The 20,795-nt window shown below is 44.1% G+C and overlaps 1 protein-coding gene across 1 annotated transcript in view; it reads right to left on the bottom strand.

Moving 5' to 3' along the window:
* Positions 1–20,065, bottom strand: part of PLPP6 (phospholipid phosphatase 6) — a 32,557-nt gene extending 12,492 nt beyond the window's left edge. The window contains exons 1-2 of the mRNA XM_077452638.1: positions 20,045–20,065; positions 17,054–17,173 (exon numbers count right to left, since the gene is read on the bottom strand). The gene's annotated coding sequence lies outside the window, so the exon portion shown is untranslated. The remainder of the gene's footprint in view (positions 1–17,053; positions 17,174–20,044) is intronic.
* Between the last annotated feature and the right edge of the window lie 730 nt (positions 20,066–20,795).

Genomic DNA, 20,795 nt, shown 5'->3' with positions numbered 1-20,795 from the left:
TTCCAGGAAACGGGAGGTCATTTGAGAAGGCAGGAAGTGGTCTATCCATGGTTGCCATGTCTGTTAAAATTGGTCATACTTGTCTTCAAGGATCGCCGTCAGCCTTTCATTAATGAGCCTGCCGTGAACCCAATTTTTAACCTTTTTGAAGCTCAGAAGTGGCGTTTTCCATGACCGTGAGTAATTAGGGTTCGTTCCCGACAGGCAACATCTGCTATAGGTTCATGCAAAAGTTCTTCCCATGGGTCCCTCCATAAATTTACATAAAGGACCACATTAACCAGTGTATACCCTAATGCATTACCTCCGGACTTTAGGACAGGTCCACCATATGCGTCGGCAACCTCGGAAGCAGTTGGACCGGTATGATGGAAGACATTTTGTGATCCTGGATGGGGTAAAGTACCAACGGGACATAACTTTGAAAGAATTTTCAAGAGCCAGGACATTGCGGGAAGATTTAAACAGGGCCTCTCATATTTTATGCCAGTCTGGCTGTAGAGCAGAGCCAAGGTCATTTGCCCATTTGTCACAGAACCGGGGGGTTTGTGATACAGTATTATTCAGTATAGAGGTATACAGCAGAGAGATCAGACCCGGAGTAGTAGGATTGGTTTGACATCTAGGTTTCAAAACAGTGGACAGTAATGGTTGTTCATGATGTTTGGGTAGAGACTTCAAAAAGTGGCAAATGTGCATATATCGGAAATGTTCCGATTCCGGGGGTCTCATGAGAGTTCCGTAGATTTTGGTACGAACAAGTTCCCCTTGTTGTAAGCAAAGAACAAACCATAGCGAGATCTTTGTGCTTCCACCATTGAAAACTTTGGGGATTTTCCAACCCCAGTGGGAACATAGGACAGTTAAGTAGTGGTAGGAGTGGGAGGTGGGGATGTCAGATGTGCAGAGTATTTCATGGAATCCCAGACCGATAGGGTCTGGGTCAAAATCAGGTTCAGGGCAATGCTCAAGGGAATCCATAGTATGAAAGAAAGAAGAATAGGGTCAATATCCAGGACATCTATAAGGCTCCATAGCGGAGCCGAATTACCTGCATGTAATTGGGCGATAGGAGCAATCTGGACTGCTTTGTAATAATGGGCAATATTGGGGACTCCCAGTCCACCTCTAATTTTCAGAGTATACAGGAGGGGTCTATTGAGCCATGGTCCATGGTCTGGTATTACTCCAGATACATTTTAAAGATACAAAATTGCAATATCCGGAGGATATGAGGGGGGACTGGGATGGGAAGAACCCTAAATAGATATAACAGCTTGGGAAGAAGAGACATTTTGATAGCGTGAATATGACCCATCCAGAAGATTTGGGGAATATTACAAGTGTCTAGCAGGTATTTCATAGAAGATATAAGAGGGGCATAAAGAGAGTGAAAGGAAGAGGTGAGATGAACCCCCCAAGTACGACAGTGTCTCGCTGTGTGTCTGATAAAGCAGAGAGGGAGGATTCCGCTAGGAAGGTATCAATGCCTAAATTGGGAAGGGCATCCGAGGCTGAATATAAAATTTAGACTGATAATTTGGAAATTCGTCAAGGATCTTGACTGGGTTAGCAGTCCGCACCTGGAACCTGGTTTTGAGTAAAAGAAAAGAACAGGATTTTTACCTGTAAAATCCTTTTCTTTGAAGTCACGGGACACAGAGCCATAGTAGTTACTATGTGGGTTATAGGCCACCTTCAGGTGATGGAAACTGGCAAACTCTAAGACAAAAAGTGCACTCCCTATATAACCCCTCCCACTACTGGGAGTACCTCAGTTTTGTAGCCAAGCAATACACGTGTATGCCAACGAAGGGAGGGACCTCTGTGTCCCGTGATGTACTTCAAAGAAAAGGATTTTACAGGTAAGCTACAGGATAAATATGCGGTTTTCCTATCGTAAAACACAGGACACAGAGCCATAGTAGTTACTATGTGGGATGTCCCATAGCAATGGCAACTGAAGGGAGGGAGGCACAACAAAAAAGTAGGGCATTAAGAGATAAAATGAGTCACACTGCAGCCTGCAGTACACTGCTCCCAAAGGCGATATCCTCATGACCTTTTAAATCAATTTGATAGAATCTGGTAAACGTATAGACTGAAGACTATGTTGCGGTCTTGAAGATCTGAGCCATGGAGGGCTGGCAACAGCCCTGGCAGAGTATGATTTAACAAGAAAAGGAGGAATTTTCTTCTTTAAACCATAAGCCTGAACAATCACTTGACAAATCCATTTGAAAATAGTAGATTTTGATGCTGCCTGTCCTCTTTTAGGACCGTCTGGCAATACAAACAAAACTTCTGTTTTGCGAAGCTGAGTGGTCACCTTTAAATAGACCTTGACTGCTCTCACTACATCAAGAGAATGTAGTGACCTCTCTTCCACAGACCAAGGTTCTGGAAAAAAAAAGAAAGTAGAATAGCCTGGTTTAAATGAAAACCTGTCACTACCACCTTATCCTTATGAATAATCAAATATGGCTCTTTACAAGAAAGAGCCACCAACTCCTATACTCTTCTAGCAGAGGATAGGGCAACCAAAAAGAAAAAAAAAATTTTTCCTCGTCAAGAGGACCAAGGGAATATCCCGTATATATGCTCAAAAGGCCGTTTTTGTAAAGCGACAGAACTAAATTCAAATCCCAAGAGTTCAGGAGTGTCCTGACCGGAGGATTAATCCATGTTACCCCCTGAATAAAGTTACGAACCAGAGAGTGAGAAGCAAGAGGCCGTTGTAAAAAATACAGATAAGGTCGAGACCTGGCCTTTGATAGTACTCAGGGCCAGCTTCATCTCCAATCCCATCTGTAAGAATTCCAGGATCCTACCTATGACACATTTCCTGGGGTGCCAACCCCTGGAAACACACCAGGAGACATACGCCTTCCAGACTCTATAGTATATGAACCTGGAGGCCGATTTCCTAGCATTAACTAAGGTAGAAACTAAATGTAGATCTGAGGGACTCCCATATGGAGTTCCTGCTGCATGTGCCATCTATTCCTCTAAGTCTCTACCGTAAATCAATTCTCCCACACCTCTTGAATGCCGCCCAGCGTCTGATTCCCATACATTGGAAGTCGACCCAGGTTCTGGGGCGACCCGAATGGATACGTCTACTCAATTTATCATGGAGGCGGAGGAGTGGGTGGCAAAATGCAAAGATAGGTACATTTTATGCTATATGGGCCACCTGTATACATTATACATCTTACAAAACTCAGAAACATCTGTTGCCACTCTGGGGAAAACAGTTTAGTAGATCACATATGCTTGAAGAGGATGAGGCCAAAGCATCCCCATACCCCAAAATTCTGATGTTAGTTGATGACCCAAGCTTACAGTTATGTTAAGTGATTAGTCCCAGACATGCCCATCTTTTCCCATCCCCCCCTTCCCTACCTTGTCATTCCGGGTCATGCGAGATGCAACAATTAAAGTGCTGCGCTCCATAAACCATAACCCTGTTTAGCGACTAAGGTTCCTGCATCGCAAACCCCCCTAGAATGGGGGTACAATTTAATGAAGTCATATGAGGCGAAATGTCTATATGTATCAGGGACCCTTTCTATGCATGTAACCAAAGCTCCCTGCTGTTTTCTTTTATTCCTTGTAACAATTATGTTTCACTTTGTTTTTCTGACAAAATAAAATAAAGATTATATAAAAAAATTTAAAAAAACCAAGGTAGAAACTACTGAAGATGTCAACCCACGACCTTTTAGAATGTGGGACTCAATAGCCAAACCATTAAATTTAGCGTTTGTAAGGTAGGATGGACCTTGCGAGAGAAAATCTGACCACAGTGGTAGGGTCCAAGGGTCCCCTACCGCCATCTTTATGATCTCAGCAAACCAAGATCTCCTGGGCCACCAGAATCACCCCCTTCCCTTCCTACTTGATCCTGCGAAGAAGTCGGTGGAAGCAGCAGAACAGAAGGGAACGCATTGATCAGTGAAAACTGATCTTATGGAAAGACCAAGGCGTCTGTTCCACATGCCTGTGGATCCCTTGTCCTTGACACAGAGTTGTCGACCTTGTTGTTAAGCCTGGACGGAAACACATCCACGTCTGGAATACCCCAACCTTGACATATCGGCAGAAAAATATCGGGTGAAGAGACCATTCTCCGGAAACAATTATTGGTGACTCAAGTAGTCCGCCTGCCAATTTTCTATCCCTGGAATGAAAATTGCAGATAGGCAAGGGATGTTGTTTTCTGCCCAAGATAGAACACAATTCACCCCTCTTTGGGCTGCACAACTTCTCATGCCCCCTTGGTGACTGATGTAGGCCACAGCCGTGGCATTGTCTGACTGGATCCTGACAGGAGAATTCCGTAGTCTGAGCATCCGGGCCTCTAGAACCCAGACATACTGCTCAAATATCTAGAATATTGATGGGCAAGGTCCTCTCTGATTTGGACCACTTCCCCTGGACAGATGCTTCTTCCAGGACTGCTCTCCAGCCTAGAAGGCTGGCATCCTTCGTTACCACCCTCCAGGATCCTGGTAGAAAGGATTTCCCCTGTTGAGGATTCCTGGATATCAGACACCAATTGAGGCTTTGACGCACTTTGGGGATAAGCACATTGTAAAGTCCAAAGCCTGGATCTTCTTGTTCCAATTGAGAGAATACCATTTTGCAGCAGTCTTGAATGAAACTGCACATAAGGAATGGCCTCTAAAGAAGCCACCATCTTTCCTAACAACTTAATGCAAAGCGGAATAGAATGACTTTTCTTTGTTTTGACAACCCAAATCAGTTCCCTTATGGAACTGATCCTTTCCTGGGGCAAGAACACCCTCTCTTTGATGGTTTGAAGGAGGATTTCTCTAGGTTGAGAATCCAGCCTAGGAATTCTAGGTAACTCACGTCTGTGACTAAACTTTGGTTTAGGCGAGTTACTGACTGATCTACCAAGCAGATTGTCTAAGTAGGCTAGAATTGTTATACCCTGAGCCCTTAACCTGGCTAAAGGAGGGGCCAGGATTTTTATGAACACTCCAGGTGCAGTAGCTAGACCGAAAGGTAGAGCTACAAACTGAAAATGATGATTTTTCTACCTCGAAACGCAGAAATTTCTGGTGAGCGGCAAAATTGGCACAAGGAGATAAGCATCCTTGATGTTGATTGATGCCAGAAATTCTCCTCCTCATAGGATGGAGACAACTGATCGGATTGACTACATGCGAAAGAAACGGATATTCAAGTACCAGTTTAGATCCTTGAGATCTAAAATGGGTATGAACCCCCGTTTGGGTTTGGTACCGTGAAGAGGTTTGAATAAAACCCTGACCTCTGCTCTTCTGTGGGAACTCCTGATATCATCTTTTGAGACAAGAGATGATCCAAAGCCAGAAAGAGAGACTTCCATTTCTCTGGGTCTCTGGGAACGTTTGATCTTAGAAAATGAGGTGATAGGAATTCTCGGAACTCTAGTTTGTAACCTAGAGAAATTGAGGAAACAACCCATCTGTCTTGACATTGTTCCTGCCACATCTTTGAAAAGTGTAGAAGCCCTCCCCTCACCCGAGCGAGCAGGAGCGCCCCTTCATAAGGAGGCTTAATTATTTAGCTTCGCGGGCTTTCTGCCCCAGTTCCTCTTTTGGCCCTGGGACTGCCCCTGAGGTCTTCCTCTTGAACCTGACAGTGGAGGCCGTCGAGACTGCCTGGAGGCAGATGCCCTCGGCACTGGAGAAGACGCTTGTTTAAAAGGAAAAACGCTTAAACGTCTTCTTAACTTGTAAAGGAGAACTTTTCCCATTAGAAATTCTTTGGATATACTTATCCAGATTGTCTCCAAATAACCATTCACGATGAAATGAGAAACTGGCCAAGAGCTTTTTACATGACGCTTCAGGTGACCAATTTTTCAACCATAGGATTCTACGCACATGCACCAGCCCTAGCATGAGCCATGAGGCTTAGAGAATACAATATTTCATAGTGTCTACTGTGAAACACAATGCTTCTGATATACTCCTGGACCTGCTGATGAGGAATATTTTTGAGTACCTCTACAAACTGGTCCTTTAAGGACTGAGATACTCAAATCGCTGCCAAAAGAGGCTGAATGACTGAACCTGCGAGAGAAACGTTGCTTTTAAAGAGACATTCCAACTTCTTTGTTAAATCCTTCAACATTTGAGCATTGTCAACAGGACAAGTCAGGTTGTTGTTCACTGAGAATATAGCAGCGTCAATCACTGGAATCCCCCATTTCTTATAGAATTCTTCCTCCATAGGATAAAGTATAGAAAACTTTTTTAGGAGGAAAAAACGGTTTATCTGGGTGCTCCCACGCAGAATACATGATCTTCTTGAGCCATGAATGGATAGGAAAGGCATCAACAGATTGGGGAGGCTTTAATGACCCCAAACCAGAGGTGGGCACATCCATCGACTGACTGCGTTACAGGTAGTAAAAAAAGTCAAGCGGACCATTTTAGTGAGGGAGTGTACCAACAGTCCCTCCTGTGAAGCCGCTCCTTCTATATAAGGATCTTTGGAAGTGGAGTCATCAGCCTCTTCCTGATCTTTTGAGAGAATTTCATTATCTCTCGCTCCTTGTTCCTCAGCATGAGGATCCTGAGCAGTGGACGGGGATCTGCTATGCTTAGGCCCACTCTGGGATGCGATTAAAGCATCAATCTTTTGCAAACTTAAAATGGTAGAAGAAAAAAACCTCCTTAGTGAGATACAGAGAATGAAAATTATATATATATATATATATATATATATATATATATATATATATATATATATATATATATATATATATATATATATATATATATATATATATATAAGTGTCAGGCAGGAGCTGCTGCAACACCAGCTCCCCTGAAGGCGCACACCGGTCACGTCACTCTCAGAGGATGATGCCATCTTTTGAGATGGATCTAGGCTGTCGTGCAACAACAGACCCTTTAGAACCCTTTGAGGTGTTCCTTATCCCCCTTCCGCTCATAGCTAAATGCACAAAGCAGAGGTACTACTAGAAGGAATGCATACACTACTTGAGCGATAATCCAGCACAGTGGCTGCTATTAATGCCCAGGCTGATGCAGCAGTAAAATGTGTCAAAGAAAAAATGCCCGTGTCAACAAACCTCTTACCAGAGGATGCCAACGCTGCTAAGCCCCACCCCCGCTTTGCTCTTCCCCCTTTTTAAAAGAGAACAGGTCCTCCGGGACCCTTGGGATGGCACAGCATGGCGCGGGGGGTCCGTTTCCCCAAAAAACACGAAGCGCTTCTTCCTTATGAAGAGGGGGAGACAATCAGTGCAGGAGGGCAGTTGGTGGGGAGAAAAATCCCCCCTCAAGCTTACCAGAGGTCCTTCTGTCTGCCTGGAGGAAAAAGCATCTCAGCTTTCCTGACAGCATGTTCTCAGCGTGCGGCGGCGAGTGCTCACTACAGCCCCCAGTGGTGACAGACACATAGGCATGACATAATTTGCTGATCTTAAAAGGAGACATTCATAAGAAAAATAAAAGAAATTCTTCGAAAACTCCACTTACCTTTCCCGCCGCAAGGTTTTCTGTGGTAAATCAACAGGTCCAATCTTCACCCTTCACGGTGGGTTCCGTTAAACCTTCAGGAGCTGGGGATCCTTGAGGAAACCAGTAAAACTTTATGGCCTTACTACCAAAAAGTACTGGATCCTGGGGTCCAGCTCTCTAAAAAGAGAGCGTTTACAGGCAAGACCTCCTTTCTTCATATACGAGGCCCGGGTACCATTCAATTCGGCCTAAAAAGACACTTTGAATGGATCTGGTCAGCATGGCTAGCCCCATGCTCCAAGGATTGCTCCAGTGGAGATCAGCACAGCACATCTTTACTCGTGACCAACACCTTAGACACTGGCAAAAAAATGAGGTACTCCCAGTAGTGGGAGGGGTTATATAGGGAGTGTACTTTTTGTCTTAGGGCATGCCAGTGTCCATCACCTGAAGGTGGCCTATAACCCAAATAGTAACTACTATGGCTCTGTGTCCCGTGATGTACGATAAGAAATAATCTTGGTGTCTGGGAGCAAAGGATTTAAGTTTATTAGCCAATATTGAGCCTATCTTATTGTTATTAGCATAACATTTCTATGTGGTCCAACGGACTCTGTCCGTCAAACATAGGTCAAGATCTGCTTGAAGACGCTAAACCCTGCCATGATTCAGTTGGAGGATTTTGCTGCAAATGAGCTGTAGCTGCATTCAGCTCAGATTCCAGGCATGCTATGTGGGCTAATTTTTCTTTCTTCCTCGTAGACGCCGGTTGTATCAAATGACCACAGATGACAGCCTCGTATGCTTCCCACAGAGTAACGGAAGAGCCGACAAAACCTGTGTTAAGAGTGAAATATTCCACTGATTTAGTGCAAAGTTCCTCCACTACATTAGAGCGAGACAAAAGGGAGTTGTTGAGACACAAGGACGTCAGCAAAGGTTTAAACAAAAGTGACCTACATGTGACCAAGATGCGATCATGGTCTGACCAAAGCACTGTCAAGATAGAGGTGGATATAGTTTGAGGAAGGAATTGTCTTTGGGTAAACACATGGTCGATGCAATAATAGCTTGCATGTGGGTGGGAATAGAAAGTATAGTCCCTTGCTATGGGCTGAAGCTCCCTCCAAATAGCCACAAGACCATATTTATCCAACAGGGCACAGTATGCCTTAGAGAAGTTGTCAGACTGATGGACCAGGAGAGGAGCGATCCAGTTTAGTGTTAAGAACCAGATTAGAATCACCGAACAAAAGCAATGCGTTATTCAGATGAGCTTGGATTATAGCAAACAAATAGGATGGAAATGGAGCCGTCTCTCATTTGGTGCATAGTAGGTACAAATTGTTACCTCCAGAAGGGGGGGAGGGGAGAGGAAGAAACAAAGAGAAGCGTGGAGAACAGAGATCCCCAGCAGTGGAGAAAAATGCATAGGCAGAGCTTTAGAAGCCCCTACAGGTCATCAGTATAGTTATAACCTTGAATAAAGGGCCTAGAATTATTGATCTCACTTCATGGGGGGGAGGGTGATTTTGGTGTAACTTTAACTCCTTACACTGTTTTGAAATGCTTTTAATTCCATCACATAGTCCCCAATGTGGTGTATGTTTTGTGACAGGTTCCCTTTAATGAGACATCAGAGGTCTAAAAGATCCCCAATGTCTCACCTGCCTTCCAATGAATCTAATGGAGTGCAGATCTCACTCCTCTAGATTCTTCCCCAGCCATAGCAGGGACAGTTATACAAGGACCGAGGGCTTTCACACTGGAGCATTGCGCTGGCAGGGTGTCAGGAAAAGTCCTGCCAGCAGGTTCTTTGGAGCAGTGAAGGAACGGTGTGTTTACTGCTCCTCCACCACTGCTCCCCATTGAAATCAATGGGGCAGTGCGGCTATACCGCTGGCAAAACACCGCTATTGCGGTGCATTGTGGCCAGTTTTAACCCTTTCTCTGCCACTAGCGGGGGTCAAACCCCCCCCCCCCCCCCGCTAGCGGCTGAAATGCACTGCAAAACGCCGATAAAAATAACGGCGCTTTACCGCAGACACTATGGGCGGGACAGTGTGAAAGGGGTCTAAACTAATTGATGCACAATGCGCCATTTACATTTCATTTTTCCTGGAGTTGGCTTTAATACTATCCAAGTCATTGGCCCATTACAAGGACACATTTCAGGAAGGATGAGGAAAGGCACACTTGTTCTGGGTCAGTGACTCAAACTGGTGGAGCAGGAATGTCAGCAGAGAGCTAGTATTAGAGTGAGAAGTCAGTAATGACAGCCTCCATGTTTATCTCAAGAAAATAACTGACAAGGTCACTTTATAAGTGGTTGTAAACCCTTACATATACCCTGTGAGGTGATTGGCCTCAGATGATACACCAAGATGAAACAAATCCTCCTACATGAGTACCAGATTATCTGTAGCCCTCCCTTTTCTACAACTGTTCAAATTACTGAATTATAAAGCTTGTCCGAGAAAATTACACTCTGCAAGTTCAGTGAAGAGAGCTCTGAGAGCTGATTGGAGGGAAGAGACACACACTCCCCTCGACACAGCTGGAGGTCCCTCTCTTGTCACCATTTTTCGCTTGGTGTCAGGAAAACTTGTGAGAAGCGATTCATACTGATAGCAGAGGAATGAAGCAGCAGACAGATATGACACTTGGGCTCCATTCACAACTATGCAGTTTGCTTTTGAGCGTTTCTGCAGTGCTTCTTACGTGTTTTTTTGTGGAAAATTTTTAAATGCAAATCGTGGCAAAAAAACACAGTAAAAATGCACTACATGCTTTTCTGCAGCTTCTCCGATGAAGTCTATTGAACCAAAAAAAAAAAAAAAAAAAAAAAGGACCGTTTTGCATTTAATAAAAAGTTAAAAAATGCAGAGGCACAAAAATGCATTGATTTGAATATTTTTCATAGGAACTCATGTTAAAAATAATGCCCTACGTTTCTACAAAAAGCAAAAAAGAAAACACATTGGTGTGAATAGAGTCTTAGTGCTCTTAACTGAAACAAGTACACACTGTAGAGGGATATGCTTTGTTCAGATTTCATGTCTGAGGTTCACAATCACTTTAATCGCTTGCTGACCGGCTCATGCCAATATACATTGGCAGAATGACACTCCTGTGCAAAATGATGTAACTGTACGTCAGTCCGCAAAAGCAGGATAGCAGGCCAGAGACCGCCGTGGTAGCTTGCCCGCGGGTCCCACCGACTCGATGTCTGCTGGCAACCCTCCATCTCGGTGAGGCGAGGCAGAATTGGGAAATGTAAAAAAAGCATTTCCCTGTTCTGCCTAGTGACATGACAGGGATCTACTGCTCCCAGTGGTAGCACATCTCCCCTACAGTTAGAACACGCTGAGGGAACACATTTACCCCCTGATCACCCCCTAGTGTTTAACCCCTTCCCTGACAGTGACATTTATACAGTATTCAGTGGCTATTTTTAGCTTTGACTGCTGTATAAATGTCAATGGTCCCAAAATAGTGTCAAAAGCGTCCGATCTGTCTGCCACAATGTCAGTCCCAATAAAAATAGATCACCGCCATTATTAGAAAAAAAAAATTAAAAATAAAATAATATAATATATATATAAAAATATAAAATAATAAAAATGCCATAAATCTATTCCCCATTTTGTAGGCCCTATAACTTTTGCGCAAACCAATCAATAGACACTTATTGCGATTTTTTTTTTTTACCAAAAATATGTTAAAGAATACATATCGGCCTAAACTGAGGAAGACTTTTTTTCATATTTTTTTCATATATTTTTGGGGGATATTTATTATAGCAAAAATTAAAAAAATATTGCTTTATTTCAAAATTGTCGGTCTTTTTTTCTTTATAGCGCAAAAAATAGAAACTGCACAGGTGATCAAATAGCACCAAAAGAAAGCTCTATTTGTGGGGATAAAAAAAAAAAAAAAAAGACAATCAATTTTGTTTGGGTACAGCGTCACATGACCACGCAGTTGTCGGTTAAAGTGACGCAGTGCCGGATCGCAAAAAATGCTTTGGTCATTTAGAGGGTAAAATCTTCCAGGCCTGAAGTACAATTCCAGATTGACATGAACTATGCTTGAAAACGTCCCCCGTTTACTTGGGCAGGGGCTGAGCCTTTGTTATCCAGAGACCGAACAGTGACAAAGGAATTATTCTAAAGCAGGGCTTGACAAATTTGCTTGGAATCTAGGAGCCAGCTAAAAAAGTTAGGAGCCAGGTCCGTGACGGCGATCTGGACCTGTCCCTGGCCTGACATGGAGACGAGTGAGGGGAAGATTGCCCCCAGCCCCTCACCTGTCTCCAAGTCATTGCCCATAGCTCTTAGAGGGACATTTTATTTTTTTCAAATGACAATTTTTTTTTAAATTGCATTTTAGTGTAAATATGAGATGTGAGGTCTCTCCGACCCCAGATCTCATATACAAGAGGACCTGTCATGCTTTTTTCTATTACAAGGGATTTTTACATTCCTTGTAATAGGAATAAAAGTGACACACATTTTTTTTTTCTTTTTTTAAAAGAACAGTGAAAAAAATAAAAATAAAAGTTAAAATAATAAAAAAAAATTTTTTAAACGCGCCCTGTCCCGCCAAGCTTGCGTGCAGAAGCCAACGCATATATGAAAGCGGTGTTCAAACCACACATGTGAGGTATCGCTGCGATCGGTAGAGTGAGAGCAATAATTCTAGCCCCAGACCTCCTCTGTAACTTAAAACATGCAACCTGTAGAATTTTTTAAACGTCGCCTATGGAGATTTTGAAGTGTAAAAGTTTGTCGCCATTCCATGAGCGGGCGCAATTTTGAAGTATGTCATGTTGGGTATCAATTTACTCGACGTAACATTATCTTTCACAATATAAAAAAAAATTGGGCTAACTTTACTGTTGTCTTTTTTTTTGTTATTAAATAAATTTTCCCCAAAAAAGTGCGCTTGTAAGTCCGCTGTGCAAATACGGTGTGACAGACAGTATTGCAACGACCACCATTTTATTCTCCAGCTGTGATGCCCCAGGCGCCAGGTCGCTAATTCTAGTCGCAAATGCGACCTGGCGCCCGGGTTTTGTCGAGCCCTGTTCTAAAGACCATCGCAGGCACCTGCAGACAAAATAGTGCTGTTAGTTCAGTAAGTTTTTAGGACTGATCAGCTTAACCACTTCAGCCCCAGAAGGATTTGCCCCCTTAAATGCTTAAGGACCGCCTGGGCACAATCAAGTACCTGTACGTGATTCCTTAAGTGCCCAGCCGTGGATCGGGAGTGACCAGTTCCTGAGCTCCGTGACCGTGGCCGCGGGACCAGCGGACCCGATCGCCGCTGGTGTCCCGCGATCGGGTCAGAGCTGAAGGAGGAGAGGTCTGTGTAAAAAACCTCTCCCCGTGCTTCCTAGTGTGGCCATCACCGATCGTCTGTTCCTTTTTATAGGGAAAGACGATCAGTGACATCATATGCCAGGCCACGCCCTCACCATAAAAAACCAACAACGTCACACATAACCCCTAAATGGGTTAACTCCTTAACTGCTAGTGTCATTTACACAGGAATCAGTGCATTTAAATAGCACTGATTGCTGTATAAATGACAATGGTCCCAAAAATGTGTCAAAAACATCCTATGTGTCCACCATAATGTCGCAGTCACAATAAAAATCACTGATCGCCGCCATTAATAGTAAAAATAAATATATTAATAAAAATGCTATAAAACTATCCCCTAAAAGAAAAGGAGATCTCAAAGATCATGTGGCTTTTAATGAAAGACAGGCCACTCATACTGTGTCCCACCCTCTCCCTAGCATTGGAAATATGGGACAAGTTGTCTAGAATACACAAATTCAAATCACCCCACAATCCACTAGCACCATTATTAAGAAATAGAGAGTTCACCCCGGGCCTCTCTCCTCTACAATTTGATTGGTGGACAAATAAAGGTTTATTACGCATTGCTGATCTGTGTGACCATAGAGGTATGCTTTCTGAATGTGCTAGAACAGAAAAATAGGATATGCCGCCTGCAGAAAAGTATAGATATGCCCAACTACACCATTATGTACAAACCGTAGCTTGCAGGGGGGACTTGGCGACCCTGACTCCCATGGAACAGCTATGCAGACAATACGATAAAATTGGGGGCCACATATCTGCTATATACACACACACACAATACTGAGGTGTGCTACAAGGCAACTGAACTACATGATCCAATGGGAACAGGACCTTCAGGAAACTTTTGAACTAGAAGACTGGCATGCAATTTCTGAGACGGCATATCGATCACTTATTAATACCTCTGTTATAGAGGCTAACTATAAGGTTCTTCTGAGGTGGTACATGGTACCGGCCAGACTGGCCACCTTTGTACCAGGGGCCACCTCCCAATGTTTTAGAGGGTGTGGTCAGGTGGGGTCAACCCATCATATCTGGCGGACATGCCCTAAAGTTAGAAGATTCTGGATTAGAGTGTATAACTTTATTTATACCCTCACTAGCTTAAACCTGACTAAATCAGCTAAACAAGCCCTCTTAGGCAGCAGGGTGGTGGAGGCCTCTAAGTCCCAAAGAAGACTCCTTACATTCATATTTCTATCTGCAAAAATTACCACAGCAAGGAATTGGAGATCTGCCGCCCTGCCGATTGCACAGCTTAAACATAAAATGTCGTGGTTGATGATAAACGAGAGGTTGACAGCACTGTCACAGGACAAGAGAAGGTTGTTCCATAGAATATGGGACCCATGGATTGCATATCTGACTAATGATCCCAAGACACATATTGAGTAACTATATTCCAGAGATATGGGCCTTGTGACACAGGACCACGGCTGCCCAAACCCTTTCCCCCCCCCTTGCCTTTCCCTATTCCTATCCCCTCTCTGATTTGTTCTTTCTACCTCCCCTTCCTTTTTGTTTGCTTTACCACTTAAAGCGGGAGTCTGCCGGGACTCCGTGTTTTTTTTTTTTTTTTAAAGCCAGCAGCTACAAATACTGCAGCTGCTGACTTTTAAAATAGTGACACTTACCTGTCCAGCGCGCCCGCGATGTCTACACCCGAAGCCGATCTCTAGATCGTCTCTCGGGTGCTGCCGCCGCCATCTTGGGTATGGGAATCAGGAAATGGAGCCTTTCGGCTTCATTTCCCGGTTCCCTACTGCGCATGCGCGAGTCGCGCTGCGCAATAAGGACGGTCCCCGCTGCCTCTGGGATCTGTGTGTTTCCCAGTAGGCAGCGGGGCACTTGCGGAAAGGGGCGGGCACTTGCGGAAAGGGGCGTAATCTACGCCTCTTTCCGCAGAGAGCTATCCCGGAAGTGGGTGCAGATACCTGTACTGTACAGGTATCTGCACCCCCCTCCCCCCTGAAAGGTGCCAATTGTGGCGCCGGAGGGGGGGAGGGTTCCGATGAGCGGAAGGCCCACTTTAGGGTGGACCTCCGCTTTAAAACTTACTGGTCTCAATTGAAGCGCGATCTGTTGCAATATTGGTTATTTATTCCTGTCAGGTCATGGCCTGCATGGTGGGTGGTGGTCGGCACTCGCCCGGGAGAGGACCCAGGGTCACCCGTGGAGAAAGTGGGGGTGGGGTCTTCCCGATGGGCGGAGGCGTAATAAGGTGTAAACCATAGATGTTGCACTTCACGTTGAAATCACGATTCATAGTTAGCAATAGAATGGTAGTCATCACTAACCCATAAAAGCACTGGAAGGAAATGTAGAACTAGAAATGTTACTGAAGGAGCGTCATAGGAGATAACCAAAATGATAACTGTAATGCACATTGAACTTGTTTTACTGATATAACGAAAAGTTGAGACCTTTGTTTTTTTCTTTCTGCATTGTAAACCTTTAATAAAAATGATTGAAACATAAAACTATCTCCTATTTTGTAAACACTATAACTTTTGCGCAAACCAATCGCTAATAGCGATTTTTTTACCAAAAATATGTAGAAGAATACGTATCGGCCTAAACTGAGGGAAAAAAAAAAATGTTATATATATTTTTTGGGGATATTTATTATAGCAAATATTGCATTTTTTTCAAAATTGTAGCTCTCTTTTTGTTTATAGCGCAAAAAATAAAAATGGCAGAGGTGATCAAATACCACCAAAAGAAAGCTCTATTTGTGGGAAAAAAGGACGCCAATTTTGTTTGGGAGCCACGTTGCACGACCGCGCAATTGTCAGTTAAAGCAATGCAGTGCCAAATCGCAAAAAGGGGCTTGGTCCTTTGGCTGCAAATTGGTCCGGGGCTTAAGTGGTTAATGACCAGAGCATTTTTTGCGATACGGCACTGCGACGCTTTAACTGACAATTTGCACAGTCGTGCGACACTGTACCCAAACAAAATTTACATTCTTTTTTTTCCCCACAAATAGAGCTTTCTTTTGGTGGTATTTGATCACCTCTGCGTTTTTTTTTTTTTTTTTTGCACTATAAACAAAGAGCAACATTTTTTATTTTTTTGGAAAAAATATCGCAATAGGCTTATATTGATTGTAGACACAATAACTTTTGCGCAAACCAAACTATGGGATAGTTTTAGGAATTTTTATTTTTTTGATTTTTTTACTAGTAATGGAGGTGATCTGCGAGATTGCGGTGGACAAATCTGACCCCAAATTACACTTTTTGCTATAAAAATGCACTGATCACTGTAAAAATGACTCTGGCAGGGAAGTGGTTAACACCAGGGGGCGATTAAGGGGTTAAGTGTGTTCCCTAGGTGTGTTGGCTCACTGGAACATGACAGAGATCTCTGAAATGTCAGAACGGAGATCCACCTTGTTTACACTGGCAGATCCCAGTTCTGCCTATGTACTAGGCGATCGCAGGTTGCCAGCGGACATCGAGTCCGCCTGACCCACGGACACACTTTTGCAGCAGGAGCATGCCAGCCACTGCGCGAGCCACCTTACATGTACGGCAATTTGCACAGTGCTGCTAATTGCCACAGTATATCTGCGTCAGCAAGTGGGTAAAGTGGTTGTAAAGGCAGAAGGTTTTTTATCTTAATACATTCTGTGCATAAAAAAGCCTTCTGTGTGCAGCGGCCACCCATCAGCCCCTCTAATACTTACGTAAGCCCATCTTGAACCAGCGATGTTGTACGAGAGACTCAGTTGTCCAAGACTCTCCCTCCTGATTGGCTGAGACACAGCAGCGGGTGCCATTGGCTCCCATTGCAGTCGAAGTCAGTGAGCCAATAAGGGGAGAGAGGGAGAGAGAGAGGGGCCGAGCTGTGGCTCCATGTCTGAATGGACACACAGAGCAATGGCTCGGCTTGGGTGCCTCATAGCAAGCTGCTTACTGTGGGGGCACCAGGCAGGAGGGAGGGGCCAGGAGCAGCAGTGATGGACCTGTGCAAAACCACTTCACAGGGCAGGCAGGTATAACATGTTATTTTTAAACAAAAAAATAAATAAATAAAAAAATAACAAAGACTTTAGTATCACTTTAAGTTGACCTTGCATCAAGAAAATCCTAATTATAAGCCCCAATCTAGAAGTGGTGAAAATACCAATAAAATAAAGCTATTTACCGAAGATCCCAGAGTCTGGCCCACGCACCAAGGCTCTGGTCAAGTTGCTCAGTCGTCGAGTGGAATCCTGGGAGTTCGGAGGACCCCAAATCTTGCCAGAATACGCTACTTCACAGTGCACTAGAGGAGGAAAGCAGGGTCTAAGGTAAGGAACATTTCTATTTACATGGGGGAAGGAAGGGCTGGTAAATGGGTTTTTTGTAACCGGGATGAAAAAAATAAATAAAATAATACCACACAACACTCCCTCGCAGTTGAGCTGCACCCACCCTGCAAGGGTTAAAAGCTTGTTTGTTTAGGTCTAGAGGGCACAAAAAGCAGTTTTACTAACCAGAACCTCTGTTCCCTCAGAAGCCGGTGCTCTCCATTTCTCCCCTCCACTGTGGCAGTGGACTGTATCTCAGTTTTCACAAGTCCAATGCAGAGGTATGGGCTCTGCATTGGACCCGATATTGTGAGAGGACCTATGACCACCAGGCTGAAGACAAGAAGATGCTGCAGGGACTGCTCTTCCTGTAGAAGCAGCAGCTAAGTAAAACTGCTTTTAGCAGCCCCCGAGACCTAAACAAGCAGTTAAAGCGGAGGTCCACCCTAAAATGGACCTTCCGGGATAGCTCTCTGCGGAAAGGGGCGTAGATTACGCCCCTTTCCGCAAGTGCCCCGCTGCCTGCTGGGAAAACACACAGATCCCAGAGGCAGCGGGGACCGTCCTTATTGCGCAGAGCGGCTCGCGCATGCGCAGTAGGGAACTGGAAAATGAAGCCGAAAGGCTCCATTTCCTGATTCCCATACCCAAGATGGCGGCGGCAGCACCTGAGAAACGATCTACAGATCGGCTTCGGGTGCCGACATCACGGGCACGCTGGACAGGTAAGTGTCACTATTTTAAAAGTCAGCAGCTGCAGTATTTGTAGCTGCTGGCTTTTAAAAAAAAAAAAAAAACGCGGAGTCCCGGCGGACTCCCGCTTTAACCCTTGCAGTGAAGGGCTGCCAACTGCAAGGGCAGATTTTTGGTTTTACTGGAGTTCAGCTTTAAAGAGACCCTGCCATCACCCCTTGCTCTGAACACATTGGATTATTTTATTTCTGTATTAAAGCAATTCTCTGGATAAATGGAGGTCTATGACTTCCTTTGAAACTCTGTGCTGCTACCTGAACTGGTCTGACTCAGATGTCGCTTCAGTAGAAGGGATTTTTAAATAATAAAAGAGGAGTGTCCTGTGTCCAAAGTGATGTCACACTTGATGGAAGGATATCAATCATTTATTGAGAATCAAGAACAAACACATGGAACCAACATGGGGGAGCTCCCCCTCCTTCAGGGCTATTGGTACTGCCTCTGTACCGTTCCAGCCATAATCTGTCAGCACAAGGCTCTTTACAGAGACGAGTACCACCACGAAGCCCACCTATCTCCGTTGATACATACCAATAGCCTTGAAGAAGGGGGAGGCAGTTCCCCTGAAATGCGTTGGTTAGATTTGTTTATTCTTGATTCACTATAAATGATTGATATTCTTGCATCAAGTGTGGCATTGCTTCGGACACCGGGCATCTCCTTTTGTCTTATTTAAAAACATACATCATGAGAAGCATCCCCAACTGCTGCCAGGACTATGATGGACATCAGTGCCCAGGAGGACGAATAAACTGCATCTCCTGGAATAGAGAGAATCCTCCTGGAAGGGTCAGAGACCATCAGAAATACACGTTTATTTTGCAGCACAGCAAGAAAAAGATTTTACAAGGACAGCAGCCTGATTCAGGATTGGGAGTGCTTCCAATGTTTGTCCTAATAAGCATGGAGTAATGATAGGGCCCTCTGAGCATCACAATACATAGTAGGATGGCCATACACACTTCAATAAATGATTGATTTCTCTTTCAAATTGATCTATTCCAATGGGAATAACTGATCTATAATCCACAACCCATACACAGGGAAGTGGATTTCAATCGATAGCTAATATATGATCATAAAGGTATTGATCACATCTCTGTTTTCACCATGCAGTCTCACAATCCAATGGCTCAACATACAATCTAATTCCAGAACAAAGCATTTCAGTGGTGACAATCGATGTGCAACATTCTATTATTTTCAATTATGAAACCAATCTAAATTGGACAAAAGGAATGTTATGGCATTTCAATCGTTTGCCAATTTTATTGTTTTGATTGAATCGCACATTGATCGGGTTAAAAAAAAAATTCTAAATTTTCGGTCTTTTTTTTATTTGTTTATCAAAAAATAAAAAAAGGCAGCATGAACAAATACCACTAAAAGAAAGCTCTATTTCTGGGGGAAAAAAATTACACAAATTCTGTTTGGGTACAGTGTAGCACGACCGCGCAATTGTCATTTAAACAACGACAGCGCTGAAAGCTGAAAATTGGCTTGGGCATGAAGGGGGTGTAAGTGCCCGGTATGGAGGTGGTAAATCAGCCTCAGAACCTCTGTAATTCATATGTGTTTGGGTTTAAAGGGATGAGGAGGCAACCCTACTGCAGGCAGAGAATGCCTCCACCGCCTATGATTGGCTGTCGGCGGGACATACTAAAAGGAATGACAGAATGGAACGTCGGCTGTGATGGCTTCCCGGCGGGATAGCTCAGGTGGGTTTAGAATGGAGCTCATCGCTATCATCTATCCAATCAGGACAGTCCGTGTACTATACATACACAGTATACACATACACGGGAGATTGTACAATCAGATTGTAACCTGTGTGGTGAGATGGATCTGTTCCCAAATAATACACTGGTATATAATCTGGGGATGATGTCATACAGGAGAACATTGTACAGGACAATCAGATGATGTGACACTGTAATCCACTGTGCAATGGCTTGTGACAGGGAATGATGTCATATATGGATAAGGTTAATAGCAATAGAATATGAAGGGGACACCATAAGCCGATCGATAACATGAGATGTCTATGGCCATTGATGCAGGGTGACTGCCAGATCCCTCCACCTGTCACTCACCTTGGCCAATCGCAGTACTATCACTGTGACTGCAGCCAGCAGCTCCTCTCCACTCCCGTCCCCTCGTATACACGTCCCCTGATGTCACACGGCGCAGCCTCCACGTCCTCACAGTGCTGGGAAACCTTTGAACAAAGTGGCCTAATAGCGGCCATGCTATGGTTGGCACTTCCGTGTATTAGAGCAGAAGAAGGCGGAGATGTACTGTGGAAGAGGACATATTGTGATTGGCATACTACAGCCCTCTGTTCTCATTGGGTGAAAGGAGCCCTTGACACCTGTCTGCAGCCCATATAGCCGCTTGCCTTTAGAGGGCAGCCCCCTAGTGGTATTTGGAGGTATTTAGGTGCCAGTATGTAAGGAGAGAGGAGCTTTATTTAAAGAGACCCTGTCACTACATACATTGACAGCTAAATGATCTGCAGAGCTCCCAACTGTCCCTGATTTGGAGCAATGTCCCTTTGTCCCTCATTCCTCCTCATTTGTCCCTCATTTTGGTCTGATCTATATAGATGTATAAAAAAATGCACTTTTTATCCATCAAAAGGTGTTTCCAGCGCTAAACCTGATTTCTAAATTGCTGCATTTCTAAATTCCAAAAGCCAATATAAAGGAATAACAGTGGTAAAAAAAATAAAAAAAAGCATTTGTGGGTTTAACCAATCTTGTTTTTTGTACAATTCTCCTTTAAGGGGGCATGGCAAAAAGTTGGGAGGTATGGATCTGTACTGCATGTTCTTACAGAAGTTCT

The sequence above is a fragment of the Lithobates pipiens genome, unplaced genomic scaffold, assembly GCF_037356315.1.
Source record: "Lithobates pipiens isolate NorthernLeopardFrog02 unplaced genomic scaffold, aLitPip1_a1.2 Scaffold_23, whole genome shotgun sequence".
In the NCBI taxonomy this organism is placed as follows: Eukaryota; Metazoa; Chordata; class Amphibia; order Anura; family Ranidae; genus Lithobates; species Lithobates pipiens.
The sequence above is the reverse complement of the archived record's forward strand: the minus strand, read 5'-3'. Positions and strand labels throughout refer to the sequence as shown.